Genomic DNA, 10871 nt, shown 5'->3' with positions numbered 1-10871 from the left:
TTGGCGTTGTCTTAGTATTGATGGATGTTTGATAGTTGGCAACAACTGATGGCCTGAAGTGCTTGTTCCGTGCTGTATGATTATGTATATGCCCCTCTGAATATGTTTATGATTATCACTAACACACATTGAAAAGGAGATGTGGTAATGATTTTCAGTGAAACAAATGCTCCAATTCAAGGCCGAAGTGAGAGCTGCAAGGACTGCATTTGCTTTCAGTGCTCTCAGAGGGAAAACAGAGCAAGAATTGAATAGACTTGAGATGGTAAATATTATTTCTGAGATTGAGCAAAGTCAATAAACTCCATTCATGGATATAGGATCAAAATGAAACAGCAATAGAAGATAGAATGTGGTGTCTGCCTCCCGGATACGTCACTGAATCTGGAAGATATTTCACTTCTTTGGCAATGTTTTTAAATTTGGATCAGAAAATTACATACATTCAACGTGAGTTAGATGAAGAGTTCAAGTCATATCTTCGAGCAACGTGTGCAAGGTACAGTGAAAGCCTTTGTTGCTTGCTAACCAGTCAGTGGAAAGACTATATATGATTACAATCGAGTCATTTACAGTGTATGGATACATGATAAGGGAATAACATTTAGTGCAAGGTAAAGCCAACAAAGTCCATTCAAGGATAGTCCAAAGAGGTAGATATTAGCTCAGCACTGCTCTCTGGTTGTAGTAGGATGATTCAGTTGCCTGATGACAGCTGGGAAGAAACTGTCTCTGAATCTGGAGGTGTGCGTTTTCACACTTCTATACCTTCTGCCCAATGGGAGAGGGGAGAAGAGGGAGTGGCCGGGGTGCGACATAATAGACTATCATGGTGTGTTTCTTCAATAAGCAGAACTTTTTACAGCATGATGAACCTAAGGAATTGAAGAAGTTTGAAGGAGTGGCATTTGAATGGTGTTTTCATCACAGCCATAATAACAAGATGAAAGAAAGTTTCCAATCCCCTCTCCCTGTCCTCTCACCCTCTGCTCCTCCCCCTCTCTCTCCCATTTCCCACCTCCCCTGTGGAGTCTGTCCTGGCCTCCCCTTGTCCTGCTCCCTTCCACTTCCTCCCTCTCACTCGCAGTGGGTTTTAGTTTAGTTTAGAGATATAGCATGGAAACAGGCCCTTCAGCCCACCGAATCCGCGCCGACCAGCGATCCACCATACACTAACACTATCCTACACACTAGGGACAATTTACAATTTTTATCAAAGCTAATTAACCTACAAACCTGTATGTCATTGGAATGTCGGAGGAATCCAGAGCACCCAGGGAAAAAAACCCACGTGGTCACGGATAGAAGGTATAAACATTGTGCAGACCGCATCCGTAGTCAGGATCGAACCCGGGACATTGGCGCTGAAAGGCAGCAACTCTACCGCTGCGCCACCGTGCCGCTGGGTTTTGCTCCAGCCTTGAGAAGAGGATTTTAATGTGAGCAGTTCATTACCGAGCAGCGTAATTAAGAAGGCTTGCTATTTTACATTTAATGAAGTGACAATAATTGAGTACACTGTATTTGTTCAGTTGTATTGAAGGCGACATAGTAGGACAGGTGATGGACCTGCTGCCCCACAGCACCAGTGACCCGGGTTTGATCCTGACTTTGATGTGGGGTTTTCACACAATGAGGTAAGCAAAGATTAGGGCACAAACAACAGGGCAGTATTAATACAACGAGAAGATGTTAATAGGCCATGGTACAAAGAGAATTGTGCAGTATAGATGTTCTTGTTGAGGGACAACTTTGTCACATAGAAGGTGATGGGTATATGGAACGAGTTGGCATATGGAAGTAGCCATCAATGGTCATCTTTTCATTCAGAACTGATGATTAGCCCCTGTTGGTTGTACTGAAACCTAAATCGCCAGTTCCCATATTAGCTGCACCATGAATATGAGAAAGGGACTTAACCCCATGTACTTACACCTATCACATTCAGTATCCATGATCAGTAAAAGATGTAGGAACTGCAGATGCATTCAAACCGAAGATTGGCACAAAATGCTGGAGTAACTCAGCAGGACAGGCAGCATCTCTGGAGAGAAGGAGTGGGTGACGTTTCGGGTCGAGACCCTCCTTCAAAAGGTAGCAGTGTGATACTGCATCAAGATTACTGGGCCTAGTACAAATTACAAAATATATCACTTCTCATAATTAGATGAGTTGCCTATCGCTGCAGTAAATACTGGCAGGGGAACTAAATGAGATTGTGTTTTAGCAAAGGTCCAGTAGTCCAGAAGCTGGCCTACTCACACATCAGAAACAGATATCTTCTCATAATTTGTTTGCAAGAATGACTTGTCAGTTGATGAATGATGTGTCATGTGGGGAGCTGGAGTACAGATCTCAGTCGGTATTGTATAAGGTTGATCAAAATCACCTCACATGAATGACTGGGGGAGTCTGGCATAGAGTTGTACATGAAGCCTGTGTTTAGGTGATGATGATATATTACAAGTGCTTGTACCACACGATATTCAGTCAACAAAAAGTCAACATTAGTTTCTTTACACCCAACCAGAATATGACGATAGCTGTGTACAGATTTTGTAACAGTGGGATAATGAAAGTTGTTCATTATGATAGATGGCATACAAGAGGTAGAAGCACCTTTGATGAATCAAACAGCCACGAGGAAAACACTGGACAACTTGTGCAATTTAAATTAGGAGTGGCATAGTGGTTTAGTGGTAGAGTTGCTGCCTACAGCACCAGAGACCCGGGTTAGATCCTGACTACGGGTGCTGTCTGTACGGTGTTTATATATTCTCCCCGTGATCATGTGGATTTTCCCCAGGTGCTCCGGTTTCCTCCCACACAGGTTTGTAGGTTAATTGGCTTTGATAAAGATTGTAAATTGTTCCTAGTGTGTAGGATATTGCTAGTGTATGGAGATCACTGGTCAGCACGGACTTGGTGGGCTGAAGGACCTGTTTCCGTGCTGTATCTTTAAACTAAAGGGGCTGTCCCACTGTACGAGCTAATTCAAGAGCTCTCCCAAGATTTTAAAAAAATCAAACTCGTGCTAAGTACTTAGAATGTACGTAGCGGGTACGTCGGAGCTCGGGACGTCTCTTAGCGGCTCGTAACTCTAACGGCAGGTGCTCGGGAAACGCGGTAAGCTCATGAAGACTCGTGAAGATTATTCAACATGTTGAGAAATGTCCACGAAAGCCCCGAGTACCTACGAGTGGCTATTACCGTAATTCTCCGAGTTCGACTCAGGGGAAACTCGGGAGAACTCGAGAATTAGCTCGTACAGTGGGACAGCCCCTTTTACTAAACAGGCTTCCAGAAACAAAACCATCAAATAATGGACTTCAGGTTCATTCTCAAAAATTTGAACAGTTAATGTTGAAAAAGGGTAAAATAACCCAGAAACTTATTCTGTCATCCTGCTTCTAATGGAGCTCCTGAATGCAGTTTCTAAATTATTAAATGTGCCTTCATTAACGCAAAGGCTGGATTCAAATTCAAAGAAACATCTGCCACCGTTGGATCATAAAGTGAGATCTCGTAGGGAAGGAACACTGTCTGAACTGCTTCTAGTAAATTTGTGGCTGGGAACACCATTGTCAGTATTGAAACCAAATTTGACACAGTCCGTAGAGGAGAAGCGAACAACACAAAGAACCACGACAAGAGAGTTAAATACAGGAGCCTGAAATTGAATTGAAAATTAGAAAGAAAATCCATCATGATTAGTGACTGAAATCCACCTGAAGAAGTTGCAAAAATATGCGACTGAATTTCTGGGCAAGATGATTGATAGAAGAAAAGCTAGATTTCTGGTTATTCATCAAGTCATCCAGCATTTTGTATCTATCTTCAGTGTAAACCAGCATCTGCAGTTCCTTCCTGCACGACTGTTATACACTTATTGACATTGCCATCAGGTACCATCTTTGTGTGCTGAGTTTATACGTTCTCCCTGGGTTTTCACAGGGTTTTTCCTTCCACACTCCTTCAGGTTTGTATGTTAATTGACTTTGGTAAAGTTGTAAATTTTCCCTGGTGTTTAGGATAACGCTAGTGTACAGGGATCGCTGGTCGGTGCAAATTCAGTGGGCTGAAGAGTCTGTTTCTGCATTGCATGTCTAAGGCCTAAAGTGTAAAAGACACTCAAATCAATCTCATATCCTCAGATACCTTTGTTTAAAGGAACATTATCATCCACCAAATATTTCACAAAACATGTTATTTTATGAAGAGAAAAGAAAAAATGTGTTGATTAAAGTGATGTCATCCAGTCTGCCCTGGGATCAGAAATGCAATAAAATGATGGCAATTAGATTGCAAAAATATTCATTAAACTATTATAGTATTATGTAATTTTGCTTCCACTCCTTCCACCTGTCAACAATTAATGTGACGCCTATCAAACTGTTTCTAAACCTGTTCTTCATGAAAACTGCTCTGTATAGTGATAACATTATTTTATCAATTTTCTCTCATCTCTCAGACACCATCTAAAATTATTTTTTGCAGCCACCTGTGACCCCCTCAGTTATTTCCCTGAGGAGATTGCCTCAGGAGTTGAAGTTCAGGGATCCCAGCATACGTTTGTACCATTTTAAATGTCTCCCTATCTAAAAGCAACTAACTCAGTAACCCCTGCGACTCATTGTGTACTAGCCACAGAAGTGGATCTGCAATGATGCATTACAATCGCTCCATTCTTTTAAATCACTACTTGCGATTAAATACAACATTTCTTACTTTCACTAAACATTATTCATGTTATTCCCTTATCGTGTATCTGTACACTGTGGATGGCTCGATTGTAATCATGTATCGTCTTTCTGCTAACTGGGGACAAAAGCTCTTCACTGGACCTAATGACAACAAACTAAAGACACATGACAATCAACTAAACTCAAAGTTAAAACTCAAATATTTTATCAACTCGTAGTTCATCCATTAAACATGGATTAAACCAGAAGATTACGGGACGGTAATCGAGGTGGAGGACCACGGTGGTTACGTTAATGGGCTAGCAATTAGATATTGGGAATCGTGATCTAAAGACACGAGTTCAAATACTACCACAGCAGCTGGAAAATTCAAGTTTCAGTTAATGTGATACATCTGCAGAAGAAAGGCTAACATCAGTCATGATGACCATGGAGTTCTTGCACTATTGTTAAAAATCCATCTGGTTCACAAATATTAATTAGGAAGGAAATTTGCTGTTCCTACCTGCATGTCTGACCTGCATGTGAGGAGAGTCCCACAGCAATTCAGTTCACTGCTAATGGCCCTCTCAAGTTGTCAAGAAAGTGGCTTTCCAACGTCTGCTGGAGGGCCGTTATGGGACGGCCTTTCCACTGAAATCCTGTGAATACATAAGTAATTAAAAAGCAAACCATTATTCAGGATCACTGGCAGAGCTGACAGCACCCATTATAAAATTGGACTGCCATCATGCAGAAAGAATAAAGGGCAAGCGGATAAAAGATTTCCGTTGTGAATGATGACAGTCCAACTTTAAGTTGCCCAATATTTTTGGACACACTTCTGTCCACAGATGATTAACCCTCGTTGCCTTACATCACTGTTCCAATTATGCATTTGAACCGACAAACATCAAGATGCTTTCTAATTCTAAACACTGCACCATTAAAAGTTAAGGTGCTTATTGGTGATTTAAAATATTATAAATAACAGATGGTGATTATTTTCCAGTTATTTAATGTCCACTAGTAGATTGTTAACATATTTAAAATACAAATGCTTTCTATTTTGCTCTCCGATAGGTTGACAAAGACTACAAACCAAACATTATTGCAGGAAATAAAGTTATCGGCACTAAACGTACTCATAAGGAATTATTTATTATTATTTATGAGCCTGTGACATTAACAATAAATATAGCCTATTATAATTATCCAGTCATAATGGGAACCCAAGTGCTCATTAAAACCAATAACATCCATACTTGATAACAAGGCTCCATACAGTTTCCTAGTTTGCACACATATGGAACAAATGAAGTTTCACTCTAAAGTGATAACAAGAAGAAATGTACCACCACCACATCTCATTTGTTATTTCTTTGGCGTGATTTATTTCCAGTTAGGCTTTGGTGATAATGCTTTTGAAGTTTAGCTCATTCCGAAGTGTGTCGGGAATTGAAACGTTTGCGTCTCACTCTTCTTACATCTTTGCCAATAGATTTGAGTTGGGGATTTGTTCAGTTTAAGACGAGAGATCACCTTTCAAAATATTGTTTTCATCAGCGTTTTGCCAAATGTGGTGCCACGACTCCCTAGTTGTAGGCAGCCTGTGAAACTGCCTGAAAGTGAAAGAGAAAAAAGTCGGATGTTGTGGTCTGATGAATTTTGAGTTGAATCCTCCTCCTTGAAATGTCATAGAGTCATACAGTGTGGAAACAGGCCCTTCTGCCCAACTTGCCCACACTGACCAACATCTTCCAGCTACACTAGTCCCACCCTGCATTTGGCCCATATCCCTCTAAACCTGTCCTATCCATGTACCTATCTAATTGTTTTTCAAACGCTGCCTCAACTACCTCCTCTGGCAGCTCGTTCCATATAGCCACCACCCTTTGTGGGAAAAAGGTACCCCTCTGATTCCTATTAAATCTCCGAAACTTAGAAACATGGAACAGAAACATAGGTGCAGGAGTAAGCCATTCTGCCATTCGAGCCAGCACCGCCATTCAGTATGATCATGGCTGATCATCTATCAGTATCCCATTCCTGCTTTTTCCCCATATCCCTTGATTCCTTTAGCCCGAAGAGCTAAATTTAACTGTCTCTTGAAAACATCCAGTAAATTGGCCTCCACTGCCTTCTGTGGCAGAGAATTCCACAGATTCACAACTCACTGGGTGAAGACGTTTTTCCTCATCTCAGTCCAAAATGGCCTACCCCTTATTCTTAAACCATGACCCCTGATTCTGGGCTCCCCCAACATCGGGACCATTTTTCCTGCATCTAGCCTGTCTAATCCTTTAAGAATTTTATATGTTTCTATAAGATCTCCTCTCATCCTTCTAAATTTCAGTGAATGCAAGCCCAGTTGACCCATTCTTTCATCATATGTCAGTCCCGTCATCCCGGGAATTAATCTTGTAAACCTACGCTGCACTCCGTCAATAGCAATAATGTCCTTCCACTAATTAGGACACCAAAATTACACACAATACTCCAGGTGCATTCTAAATCTTTTCCACTCCACCTTAAACCTATGTCCTCTGGTCCTTGATTCCCCTACTCTGGGCAAGGGACTCTGTGCTTCTACATAATCTATTCCTGTCATGATTTTATATTCCTCTATATGATCACCCCTCATCCTCCTGCGCTCCGAGGATTAGAGTCCCAGTCTAATCTCCCAATAACTCAGGCCCTCGAATCTTGGCAACATCCTCACAAATCTTCTCTATACCCTTTCCAGCTTGACATCATGTTTCCTATAACAAGGTGCCCTGAACTGAACGCAGCCTCACCACCATTTTATATAATTGCAACATGATCTCCCAACTTCTATACTCAATACTCTGACTGATGAAGGAAATTTGACCACCTTATCTACCTGCGACCACCTTCAAGGAACTATGCATCTGCATTCCTAAGAGAGACACAAAAAGCTGGAGTCAAGCCCATGTCCCACTTTCCCACTTTCCCGAGTTACTCACAAATTCTCCCAAGTTTTCCCCTTGATTCAAACTCGGAGAATTACGGTAATAGTCAGCCGTAGGCACACGGGGCTATTTTTTTTTAACTTGTGGACATTTTTCAACATGCTGAAAAAACGTCCCGACTTATCTGATGCTTCGAGTTCCTACGGCTGGCATTACGAGCCACTTTGAATTATCTACGGACTCCTACGGCCTCCTACAGATATTCCCCGAGTTTGAATCAAGGGGAAAACTCGGGAGAATTCGTGAGTATCTCAGGAAAGTAGGACAGGGGCTTAACTTAGCAGGCCTGGAGAAAAGGAATAGGTGACGTTTAAACCAGCATCTGCAGTTCCTTTTACCTGCACTCCTAGATCCCTCTACTCTATAACACTCCCCAGAGCCCTACCATTCACTGTGTAGGTCCTGCCCATGTTGGACATCCCAAATGCAATACTCTCTGTATTAAATTTCATGATGTGTATCTCAGCAATTTTACACTCACCATACATATGCAAGAACTGGCCTCTTCAATTCCCCTTATATCCTCCAATATCACTAGCAATAAGTTATTTGATCATTAAAACAAAGCCAATGAGATTGGAAAATATACTTTGAAAGGATGTATGTATTATAACGTTTAATTTCAATCAACAGTTGAAGTAATCTTAGGAAGTGCTGATGAAATTAAACCGATATATATGTTATCTCACTTTCCCTATCCACTCCCTACACACAAGGGGCAATTTACAGAGGGCCAATTGACCTACATACCCACACGTCTTTGGGATGTGGGAGGAAACCGGAGAACCCGGAGGCAACCCATGCAGTCACAGAATGTGCAAACTGCACAAAGGCAGTACCCGAGGTTTGGATCAAACCCAGGTCTCTGGTGCTGTGAGACATCAACTCTAACAGTCACGCCACTGTGCCACCCAGTGTGTTTGATTAAATCTCTTACCATTTATAGAATTATAGAAAAGCAGTAAAATTTCAAGGCAGAAGAAGTCCCCTCTCGCCCATGCCAGTAACTAAACCGCTGGCTTAACTATCTTGTTTTACTCCTGAACCCAGTAAAACCACGAAAAGCCAAATAATTTGATGACAAGTGTTAATTAAGTTAGCTTTTAGCTAAAGACTTACCATTTTCTTGCAAGATGCTGCAAGGATAGCAACTTTGTATAAAATAGAGTGATTTAATAATATTTTAAAGTTCCATCCTTGAGCCGACACTTTGATTGTTTCTTGGCAACTGTCCATGTTTGTGGAGCCTTGGGGAGAATTGTGTTTTCCTCCCAGAACCACGAACATAATTTTATTTCTTAAAAATGTGTTGACAAGGAATTAGCAAATTATAGGTTCATTTAGTACTAGGTAAGATATACAAAAGTATTTAGAAGGGATGAGTTGCGTTATCATTTAGATATTGAACCACGAGAACAAGGGCACCAAATATAGATGCTGGAACAACTTATGCCTTGTACGTTTGATTGTACTTTAGAAGAAGTACCTAAGCTTGTGTTTAAATACTGCACATTGACACTATGTCCGAGCAGTTTCAGGATGTCTTTCACAAGAGGTCATTGACAAGAGTCCGTACTACAAGGTCAAACTGATGTGAACCCATCCTGGTGAGAAGAATACAGGCTGCAGGTTGTCTCTAGAGCATCGGAAGCTGAGGGGAGATCAGAAGGGCAGCATGGTGGTGGCACTGTGGTGGAGTTGCTGCCTTACAGCGCCAGAGACCCGGGTTCAATCCTGACCACCGTGCTTGTCTGTACGGAGTTTGGACATCCTCCCCGTGACCTAGGTGGGCTTTCTCCGAGATCTTCAGTTCCCTCGCACACTCCAAAGACGTAGAGGTTTATAGGCTTTGACTTGGTATAAATGTAAAATTGGACCTAGCGTGTGCAGGATAGAGTTAAAATGCGGGGCCTCTATCAGTGCTGTATCACTAAACCAAACCAAAATTAAACTAAAGTACATCAAATAATGAGAGGCATAGATAGGGTAGACAGTCAGAAACTTGTTCCCAGGGAAGAAATGTCCAACTTTAGAGGGCAAAGTTTTAAGATGAAAGGGGCAAATTTTAAAGGCGATGTGCAGAGAGGCCAGTGGGTGCCTGGAACATGTTGCCATGGATGGTGATGAAGGTAGACACGATAGTGCATTTAGGAGGCTTTTGGATTGCCGCAAGGATATGTAGGAACTGGAGTGGTATGGATCATGTGCAGACAGATGAGATTAGTTTAGCTTGGCATCATGTTCAGCATTAGCACAGACATTCTGGCCAAAGAGCCTGTTCTTGTGCGCAACATTTCTAGAAGTAGAAAGAAAAAACTGAGTAGGCTGGTTTACCAGGGAAAGGCACAAAACGCTGGAGTAACGCAGCGGTTCAGGCAGCATCCCTGGAGAACATGTTCAGTCTGAAGAAGGGTCATGACCCAAAGCATCACCTTTCTATGTTCACCAGGGATGCCACCTGACCTGCTGAGTGCCCATTATTCTTCCATGTTCTGTGTTCTAATAGATTTATATTTGTTTGGATTCAGTTCCAATTATGGTTCAATAATGATATTTGTATGTTATTATTTTAATTCATGACCAGGACGTAGTTTGGAGATTTAGTTCTTGGAAAGTATTCAATCTTTTTTTTTTTTTTTTTTTTAAATCAAAAATATTTATTCAAATATTAAAATAGTATTTGCAATACAATAAAACAGGACACCACCATAATACAAGACAAACAAAAATGCTAAGCAACTGCTAAACAACTATATTGCAATCCTTGTCCAGGATACATTCAACCCCCCTCGGTGCCCAGCGGTCACGGAACTCCCTCAGGGTGCCCGTAGACAGGGCGTATTCCCTTTCTATCCGCACCTGGGCAAAAAAAATAACGCTTCACGAATTTGCGTGTCATCCTTGCACAGGGGCCATGCTAATCTTCTCTGTATCGTTCTTAGCACTAGCGAGCACTAAGTACTCAATCTTGGCTTGGCTGGCATTGGAGGCTCTGAGAATGAGTGATCTGCTGTCTTCATGAAACATTGTGGATGGCACAGTGGTGCAGCGGTATAGTCGCTGCTGGCTCACAGTGCCAGAGACCTGGGTTCGATCCTGACTACGACTGCTGTCTGTAAGGTGTTTGTAAGTTCTCCCTGTGACCATGTTGTCTTTCTCCGGTTGCACTAGTTTCCCCCCACACGCAAAAGACGTG

General features: G+C 41.8%; 1 pseudogene; it reads right to left on the bottom strand.

Moving 5' to 3' along the window:
- Positions 1-10539: 10539 nt before the first annotated feature.
- Positions 10540-10639, bottom strand: LOC129697763 (U6 spliceosomal RNA; annotated as a pseudogene).
- Between the last annotated feature and the right edge of the window lie 232 nt (positions 10640-10871).

Source organism: Leucoraja erinacea, chromosome 5, assembly GCF_028641065.1.
Source record: "Leucoraja erinacea ecotype New England chromosome 5, Leri_hhj_1, whole genome shotgun sequence".
NCBI classification, from domain to species: domain Eukaryota; kingdom Metazoa; phylum Chordata; class Chondrichthyes; order Rajiformes; family Rajidae; genus Leucoraja; species Leucoraja erinaceus.
Note: the sequence above shows the minus strand (reverse complement) of the source record. Positions and strands in the feature narration are given on the sequence as shown.